This window comes from Thalassophryne amazonica, chromosome 10 (assembly GCF_902500255.1).
Source record: "Thalassophryne amazonica chromosome 10, fThaAma1.1, whole genome shotgun sequence".
NCBI classification, from domain to species: domain Eukaryota; kingdom Metazoa; phylum Chordata; class Actinopteri; order Batrachoidiformes; family Batrachoididae; genus Thalassophryne; species Thalassophryne amazonica.
This window is the reverse complement of record NC_047112.1, coordinates 9,691,975-9,702,606: the sequence shown is the minus strand read 5'-3', so window position 1 is coordinate 9,702,606 and position 10,632 is coordinate 9,691,975.

The following is a 10,632-nucleotide window of genomic DNA, read 5'->3' as shown; positions in this document are numbered from 1 at the left end:
GTCTGTTAGAAAAGTATTGTACCTTTTTAGTTTTTGCAAAAACCTGATGGATTTGAATCACGTGTGCTTGCATGAGCAAACCTTGAACCTTCGTGCGCATGTGTGAACTTTTTCACGCCTGTCGATTGCATCATTTCCTGGTAAGCAGCCTTTGTGTGAGGTGTGTGTCGTGCGCTCGGTGTTTTTTTTCATTCCAAGGACAAAGACAGAACGACTGGAGCAGCGCCGCATCAAATTTTGCCAGAAACTGGGCAACAGCCAGGTGGAAACCATTCAGATAATTCAGGCGGCTTTCTGTGACTTTTCAGTGGTGTGACTATCTGAGACATTGTGGAAGAGGTGGGCATGTCACAGCATGTCCTGTGAGACTTCAACACGGAGGCGCTTTTGCTCCACCGTCAGCAGCAGCATGAATTTCACCGCCACTCTTTTCATGGCCAAATCTTCTGTCACAGTGGAATGTACCGAAAAGTGCTGATGCCCACCTCATCCGCAATTTCTCGGACAGTCACACGACAGTCCCGCATCACCACAGCGTTCACTTTGGAAATGATCTGGTCATTTCAGCATGTTGATGGCCGACCGGAGTGTGGCTCGCTCTCCACCGTTGTGCAGACGTCTTTAAACCGGTTGTACCGCTCCTTAATCTGTGTGATGCCCAAAGCATCGTCACCGAAAGCCGTCTGAATCATCTGAATGGTTTCCACCTGGCTGTCGCCCAGTTTCTGGCAAAATTTGATGTCTTTTTCCTTGAAATGAAATCTACCGAGCGCACAACACACACCTCACACAAAGGCTGCTTACCAGGAAATAATGAAATCGACAGGCGTGAAAAGTTCACGCATGCGCACGAAGGTTCAAGGTTGGCTCATGCAAGCACACGTGATTCAAATTCATCAGGTTTTTGAAAAAAATAAAAAGGTCCGATACTTTTCTAACAGACCTCGTATACCACTTAAATGAACCACACTATTCATGAATACTGAAGTGCACCACAGCTGATAGTGTGGGACATTCACAACTTTATGCACGCATTTATTGACAAATTGTTATGGTTTAGTTATAATAATGCACCCGAGTATGCAGACAGGTTACACTCGAGGGATGTATCAAAACATAGTCATTTATTGGCAGAGCCAGGTGAAAACATTCCAACAGTTTGTCAGGTAACAGGTGCACAAAAAGAGTATCCAAAAACAGTGGTCACAAAAGAGAGAAAGACATCGGGGAAACAAACTAACACGAACCAAGAAAACTTGTACTAGAACATAAGCCACACATAAAAATAAATAGAACAAAAGGTGATAAAGAACTAATCTGACATTAACTGGTGATAAATAACAGAATGGACAACAAACGGTGAGTCTATATATATATATATATATATATATATATATATATATATATATATATGTGTGTGTGTGTGTGTGTGTGTGTGTGTGTTTGTGTGTGTGTGTATTCAGTTTTGAGAGTAGCTTCCTTCTATTGATGTTGGAGCACTGAGTGTGAAGGTTCATCTTCTGTTCACCCATAGTTCCAACTTGCGTTGCATATAACCACTGTCATTGGGTCTGCTGTCATATCAGCATTCTATCAGTTCCATGTTGTCAATCCTTGTCCATGTACATCTTGTTCTAGTTGCCCATTTCCCATCAGTTTGTTGTGGTTCCTCAACAACTGACATGGACCTTATGTCTAGAAAAGGCCAGCCTAAAGGACAGCACAGAGGCTCTGATCATGTCGGCACAAGAAACAAGCCCTAAGCACCAGATCCATAGAGGCAGGAGTCTACCACAGCCGTCAGGACCCAAATTGCAGGCTGTGCAAATGTGACCCAGAGACAGTTCAGCACATAGTAGCAAGATGCAAGATGCAAGCTGGGACAGTGTACACTGAGAGGCACAACCAAGTGTTGGGAATCTTGTACAGGAAGTCCCCAAGTCCTGATGGGAGACGCCACGAAGGTAGTTGAGAATGCCAGGGCTAATGTCCTATGGGACTTCAAATTTTAAACAGACAAGCAGCTGTTGGCCAAACAAAAAGATAAAGTGGTTGATAAGGGAAATTTGTCATCAATGTAGCAATGCAGTCTCACTTAAAGGAGTAAAATGTAATGCGTTATGACGTAATTTCGCTACTTCCATGGACAGAAACACAGTACTTTCTCTGAGTTTTTGTGCAAATTACACACAAGCAAAGTAAGAATGCAAAGAAAAAGTGACCATGCGGAGGAAAGTGGACATGTTGTGGTTTGTTTATGACCCGGAGCTCAAATGTGTCAAGGTGGTTGTGTAAGCGAGAGAACAAAGCTACTCTGGCTAGCTGTGTAGACTAACACCAACACAACCTCTCCCATTTGCCTTGTTTTCCCTTCTCCACTGGGACCAAAAAACTGCACTTTTCATGGCTGTTTCAGTGATTGCAGCTGAAAACAAAACAGTACACCATTTTCCTGTTTGAACTGACACTATTTGTGGGAAGAGACTAATCCCTGGGCGGAGTGTAGGCGTGTCAGCACAACCACTCGGAGGATGGGAGTTTCAGCGGAAACCATTTAAACTGGCACATCTTAAACCAGCAGGTCCGCTATGCTTTTAAGTTTACCGAGCCGAGCCGAATGGTTTGTGCTGAAACTCCCACACTTCACCCTGGGATTCTCTGCCATCCTGACACCGGCTGTCCCAAAACATTGTCAAATCCCACCATTTTACGTAGGGGTTCAAACGAGCCTGCACTGCCCTATTGCTGCCCTACAGCATCATCATCAGAAAGAGCACGAGAAAATAGAGAAGTACCAAGGACTGAAGGAGCAACTGGAGCAGATGTGGAAAGTAAAGTCCAAAGTGGTCCCACTGGTAACAGCAGCACTAGGAGCTGTATCCCCCAAATTGGAAGAGCAGCTCCATCAGACTCCAGACACAACACCAGAGGTCTTTGTCTAGAATAGTTCAGTCCTAGAAACAGCTAAGATACAGTGCGGAACCCTCAAACTCCCAGGTCTCTGGTAGAGGACCTGAGCTTGAGGAACACACATACCAGCCTCCTTAAGGGGGGTTAGAAGGATATAACCACTGTCCATATCATATAACCAATGGTAAAAGCAAGGGTACCTTTACCATTTGGCTCAGTGTGTGTACCATAGGTGCAGGCAGAGGAGCTCCAGGAGAGATATGCTGCTGATGCCAAGCTCTGACTTGCATCCAGGGTGTTGCCTGCTCTGGCCTTTGTGCCACCAGAAGATGTGGTCGCTTTGCTTGAGCTAGTTCAGAAGAGACTGCCTGAGGAGCTCCAGCCTGCAGTCGACTACTTTGGGGACACCTTCATTGATCACCCAGGTAGCAGAAACTGCAGGGTTCCAGTTTTCGATCTCGCTATCTGGAACGTATCAGCTAGAATACAGGAGAGCTGCCGCACTGCTCACACTGCCGCAAACACACACACACACACACACACACACGCACACACAAAAGCACAACCGCATTTTTGAATATTTAATTCCTGTTATAAAGCACAGACAATACAAGGATGATCCTCCTCCTGGACCTACACCAGGAAGTAATGATGTAACATGGCTGACTTTCCTTTGGTTGGGGTGATAGGGTTTGACGTCATTGAGCGCATGTGTGTGCTTGCTGTCCTCACGCGGAAATACATAAAAACATATATCGGTTTTGCGATGGGCTGGAGATGTGCGCACATTGACAACTGTCCCAGCTGAAACAAACTGTCAGTTCATGTGGACATCCAGTAGTCGATCTGAATGTCACGTCTGTCTGACAGAACACGCGTTGTCCTGTGAGCGGCGTGCTGCAGGACTGCATGACAAGCCAACAGTGCAACAAATATGCCAATTTCAGTCTCATATCAGCAGAAATACGCCGCAACAAATGCAGTTTGGTCAGTTATCATGGCACTTTTTTTCTCTTTCAAAAAAAAACATTCATGTACTTTTGATTTTAGGCATTTTTCCACAACTTTTACAGGACAGCAATGATAGTGCAGGGGTAAAGTTTCTGGCTCACATCAGAGCTATTGTAAATTGCAGATTCGAATCCCGTGGGTGGCATGTTTTTTTTGTTTTTTTTACAGCAGCTGTGTCATGTGGTTACACATAATCCAGCTGCTCAATTTCAACTTATTTTCATACATATAGCACCAAATCACAACAAAGTTGCCTCAAGGCACTTCACACAAGTAAGGTCAAACCTTACCTACCCCTTGCACTGTGTTCCCACTGCGATGGTTTCATGCACGTTCATGCACGAAACCATCACTTACATGAACCCATCGCAGCAGGTTTGTTCACGCCTGCCCGTCAGCTCAGTGTTGTCGTGGTTCGCTCAAACTAGCTGTTCCACCATGATTTGTGTACTTATTCGTACTATGTGTGAAGGGGCCCTAGGTTATGCGATTGTTGACACACGTTTCTTGTAATTTACTCATAGAATAAAAATGAATAGAAAAAACTTTATTGTCCCCAAAGGGAAATTTGTCCTGGGCACAGTGCTACATGTTGCTTAAAAACAGTACAGAAAACAATAAAACAGATACAAACAACACACATTCAGCCACAGAGTTGGTAAAGTGCAGGTTAAGTGCTGTGCAGAGAATCTGATGTACGTGAAGATCTAGTGTTCAGCAGTTTAATAGAAGATGGGACAAAGGACAACTAAAATCTGTTAGTCCTACACTGTGGCACCCTCAGTCTCCGTCCCGAAGGCAGCAGGACATACTGTGAAGAGGATGCTCTGGGTCCTTTGAAATGATTTTCCCTCTTCTTACCACTGCCTCTTCATATAAGGCTTGAATAGGAAGGTAATCTTTTAGCCCTACTACATTCATGGCTGTTTTATGGATGTGAGCAAGCTTGTTTTTCAGCTGGACAGACAGGGTACCAAACCACACTGTGATCCCATAACAGATGAGGCTCTCAAGTGTTGCTCTGTAAAAACAAGCAGGATGTTTATTCCCACTCCATACAGCCTCAGCCTCCTTAAAAAGTACAGCCTCTGCTGCAGCCGTGAGCAGAGAGAGTCAGTGTGAGCCTTTCAGGAGAGAGAGCACTGTCCAAGTGGACCCCAAGATATTTGTAGGAGTCCACTTGCTGGATGATCATATTATCTATGTGGACAGGTTCATGCTCACATATATGCCAAGGGTCAAAAACAATTTCTTGTGTTTTTGTTGGATTAATCACAAGAAAGTTCCTTTCACACCTTTTTGTGAAGCTGTCAGTTTCATTGTGATATAAGGATGTGTCCGTATCCTTAGATAAAAGACTCACAATAGCAGTGTCATCTGCATATTTCAAAATGCTATTATTTTGATGTGTGCTTTTACAGTCATTTGTATAAATGGTGAAAAGCACTGGTGATGACACACTGCCTTGTGGAACCCCGGTGTTGCTGTGTCTGACGTCTGATAGTGTCCCACTGACCTTAACACATTGAGTTCTGTTGTTTAAAAAAAGCATAAAACCATTTTATTAAAAAAGCACTGACTCCCATTGCAGACAGTTTCTCTAAAAGCAGATGTGTTTGTACTGTATTAAAAGCAGAACTAAAATCAACAAATAGAATGCGTGCATAGGCCTTGGTATCTTCCAGATGTTGAGACACAAGATGGACAATGCTTAGGACAGCGTCTTCAGTGCTCCTGTTTTTGTTGTAAGCAAACTGATTAGTGTCCACCATTGAGACCACTTCTCTCTCCAATAGTGACACAACAAACCTCTCAAAACATTTCATTACATTTGAGGTCAAAGCTACTGGGCGCAGATCATTGTTAGCTGTGGTGCCAGGCTTTTTGGGAATTGGCGATATGTGTGATAATTTCCACAAAGAAGGCACTTTCTGCAGGTCAAGTGACTGTTGAAATAGAGGACACCAAGCCACAGAAAGTTCCTCGGCACAGTTTTTTAGTAAGAAAGCTGGCAGGCCGTCAGGTCCAGTTGCCTTATTGGTGAGCAGACATTTAAAGAGGCACCGCACATCAGTGGGGACGACCTTGACTCTGGGTTTCACATCAGTATCAGGCAGTGACTGTAGCAAATTATGGCATTTCTCTAAATGATCTTGTGACTTGAACCTTAAATAAAAATCATTTAATTCATTTGCTCTCTGCAATTAATTTCTTACTGCAAAATATGTCTTAATAAGTTGAAATACGTGTAATGCTGTCCACTGATTGGCTGAAAGATGCATCCTCACGCAAAGAGACTGTTTCAATATGAAACCATTCACACACAGAGTAAATATAAAGTCTCACCTGTTAATTTTAACATCACAGTCTGGCAAAAAGTATATCCATATAAAGCCTCAAGGAAAATGAAGTCTGACAATACTTTAAATCCTTGTCATAGCTGAAGGAATATCTGTCTGTGCCACCGGCTCTTTGCACACTTGGCTCCATCAGATCATGGTTTTGTCAGCAGCTCTTTGTGCTCTTGGCATAATTATTGTATGGCCTTGCCTTACAGTGTGGAGCGCCTTGGGGCGGCTGTTTGTTGTGATTTGGCGCTATATAGAAAAATTGATTGATTGATTGACTTGGCTCCATCAGAGCATGGTTTCGTCAACAGCTCTTTGCGCACTTGGATCCGTCAGATCATGGTTTCGTCAGCAGCTCTTTGCGCACTTGGCTCCATCAGATCATGGTTTCGTCAGCAGCTCTTTGCGCACTTGGCTCCATCAGATCATGGTTTCGTCAGAGGCTCTTTGCGCACTTGGATCCATCAGATCACGATTTCATCAGCAGCTCTTTGCACACTTGGCTCCATCAGATCATGGTTTCGTCAGCAGCTCTTTGCGCACTTGGCTCCATCAGATCATGGTTTCGTCAACAGCTCTTTGCGCACTTGGCTCCATCAGATCATGGTTTTGTCAGAGGCTCTTTGCGCACTTGGATCCGTCAGATCATGATTTCATCAGCAGCTCTCTGTGCACTTGGCTCCATCAGAGCATGGTTTCATCAACAGCTCTTTGCGCACTTGGCTCCATCAGATCATGGTTTCATCAGAGGCTCTTTGCGCACTTGGATCCGTCAGATCATGATTTCATCAGCAGCTCTTTGTGCACTTGGCTCCATCAGAGCATGGTTTCGTCAGCAGCTCTTTGCGCACTTGGATCCATCAGATCATGATTTCATCAGCAGCTCTTTGCACACTTGGCTCCATCAGATCATGGTTTCGTCAGAGGCTCTTTGCGCACTTGGATCCGTCAGATGATGATTTCATCAACAGCTCTTTGCGCACTTGGCTCCATCAGATCATGGTTTCATCAGAGGCTCTTTGCGCACTTGGATCCGTCAGATCATGATTTCATCAGCAGCTCTCTGTGCACTTGGCTCCATCAGAGCATGGTTTCGTCAACAGCTCTTTGTGCACTTGGCTCCATCAGATCATGGTTTCATCAGAGGCTCTTTGCGCACTTGGATCCATCAGATCATGATTTCATCAGCAGCTCTTTGTGCACTTGGTTCCATCAGAGCATGGTTTCGTCAACAGTTCTTTGCGCACTTGGCTCCGTCAGATCATGATTTCATCAGCAGCTCTCTGTGCACTTGGCTCCATCAGAGCATGGTTTCGTCAACAGCTCTTTGTGCACTTGGCTCCATCAGATCATGGTTTCGTCAGAGGCTCTTTGCGCACTTGGATCCATCAGATCATGATTTCATCAGCAGCTCTTTGTGCACTTGGTTCCATCAGAGCATGGTTTCGTCAACAGCTCTTTGCGCACTTGGCTCCATCAGATCATGGTTTCGTCAGAGGCTCTTTGCGCACTTGGATCCATCAGATGATGATTTCATCAACAGCTCTTTGCGCACTTGGCTCCATCAGATCATGGTTTCATCAGCAGCTCTTTGCGCACTTGGCTTCATCAGATCACAGTTTCAGCAGCAGCTCTTTGCGCACTTGGCTCCATCAGATCAGGGTTTCATCAGCAGCTCTTTGCGCACTTGGCTCCATCAGATCATGGTTTCATCAGCAGCTCTTTGCACACTTGGCTCCATCAAATCACGGTTTCATCAGCAGCTCTTTGCGCACTTGGCTCCATCAGACGATGGTTTCATCAGCAGCTCTTTGTGCACTTGGCTCCATCAGATCATGGTTTTGTGAGCAGGTCTTTGCGCACTTGGCTCCATCAGATCATGGTTTCATCAGCAGCTCTTTGCACACTTGGCTCCATCAGTTAATGCTTTCGTCAGCAGCTGTTTGCGCACTTGGTTCCATCAGCTCATGGTTTCATCAGCAGCTCTTTGCGCACTTGGCTCCATCAGATCATGGTTTCATCAGCAGCTCTTTGCACACTGGGCTCCATCAGATCACGGTTTCATCAGCCTCTCTTTGCGCACTTGGCTCCATCAGATCATGGTTTCATCAGCAGCTCTTTGCACACTTAGCTCCATCAGTTAATGCTTTCGTCAGCAGCTCTTAGTGCACTTGGTTCTGTCAGCAGCTCTTAGTGCACTTGGTTCTGTCAGCAGCTCTTAGTGTACTTGGTTCCGTCAGCTCTGTGTGGTGGTGGTTTTTCTTTTTTGTAAAAGTGAATATTGAACAACTGCTTTAGTTTTTTTGTTAAATTGGAGCAAGACGGAGTGAGGATCAGTGAGGATTCTGATGATGAATGAGGTGATCCCTCTTTTGTTCTGGATGAGGAACCAGAGCAGGTGGATCCACCAACGTGTGCACAGATCTCCACAGTGGGTCGGATCACACGCTTCTATTTGCAGCTGAGCTTTGCCCCAGTGCCGAGTCCTGGAACACAGAGATGCAGAAACACACTGCTCCAGCAGTGGCTCCAGGCACATTTTGTTTAAAGTGTGGAGATCAACGTTAGCTTTGGTTTCGTTTTGTTCCTCTTTTGTCCCCTTTGCACTCTTGATTCACAGGCTATTCCGTGAAAAGTCAAAGCTCATTCGTCGACCTTTTTTCAATGATTTGTGATTTTTTTACTTTTTTACTTTCGTTCAAGAATCGCTGTATGCCATGTGACCACGTGGGCCTTAACACACTTGTGTGGCACTTAGAAAATGTGGGGCCATCCGCACATCCAGCTCAAAATTAGCTGACTGCTCTCTAGTTTTGTGGGTTGAATTGGCACTCCCATGGAATTCGCCAACATTCAGTCACTGGTGTGAAGACTGCCTTGATCACGCCATTGTTTCGACATGGCCGATGAATTTGCAGCTCCTCAGTCGCAGCACAATATGCCCGACTTGCGTGTGACATGCCATGTGAATGGTGCAAACACTGTCAGATGGCAGTGAAACCTCATGTTGCCGCCATTTGAATGTGTTTCTGGCGCGAAAGGCACGCAATTATGGAGTGCATGAGCCATGCCTGAATGGCGGTGGCAACTGTTCTATGAGGCGTTCAAGTGCATCTCCGACTTTCCATGAGTGCCATTTGACTCCTCCTTCATCTGCTATTCTGCCTCAATTGTGTTATGTGTGAAGGGGCCCTAAACAATGTCCTAAAAAATATACTTTGCATATTTACAAAGACTCAGTGATACAAAACTTTACGTGCAAAACTATCAAATTGTAATGTCACTTTTTCATGCTGGCTTTGTAAATATTTAGTTTTTACAAATAAAGTCCCAATTAAAAACAGGAATATGTTTTGCTTATATTTACTGTCATATATACAGTTTGAAAGGCAAATACAATGCAGTATAAAACATGCACGGTGCGGATATATATATATATCCGGATATATATATATATATATATATATATATATATATATATATATATATATATATATATATATATATATCCGCCCCAACAGAGCGCTTCGCTCTCAGACTGCAGGCTTACTTGTAGTTCCTAGGGTTTGTAAGAGTAGAATGGGAGGCAGAGCCTTCAGCTTTCAGGCTCCTCTCCTGTGGAACCAGCTCCCAATTCGGATCAGGGAGACAGACACCCTCTCTACTTTTAAGATTAGGCTTAAAACTTTCCTTTTTGCTAAAGCTTATATTTAGGGCTGGATCAGGTGACCCTGAACCATCCCTTAGTTATGCTGCTATAGACTTAGACTGCTGGGGGGTTCCCATGATGCACTGAGTGTTTCTTTCTCTTTTTGCTCTGTATGCACCACTCTGCATACAAAAAAATCTCCTTTAACAGTGGAATATCCGGATAAAATGCTGAAACGACTTCTTCTGAAACTTCTCTGTTCTCTCACGACGTCCTGGATCAATAGAGCCTGAAATGTGGAGGTTTTCAGCTTGAAGCAGGCTGACGACGGCGCCTGAGACCGCTGCGCGACATCTCGCACCGTGGGAAGTCCTTAAAGCGACAGTATCACCTCAAAATCTCTTATCAGCCGTTAAAATTTTCACCGAAAACCAGCTTAATTTTTCAAACTGTGTCCACTTCGATGTGCCTCACAGGTTTAGAAAAAAAGTTTGATCAAACAAAGCGCCAGTCTCTCAGCAACTTCTCAGACAAAGGAATTCCGATGACTCCTCCCACAAGGAGTGCTCAAGCTTGTCTGACATGAAAACATATGAATCAAATCCATATAGTTTAAAAAAAAATAAAAAGGTACGATACTTTATTGACAGACCTCGTATATATATATATATATATATATATATATATATATGTGTGTGTGTGTGTGTGTGTGTG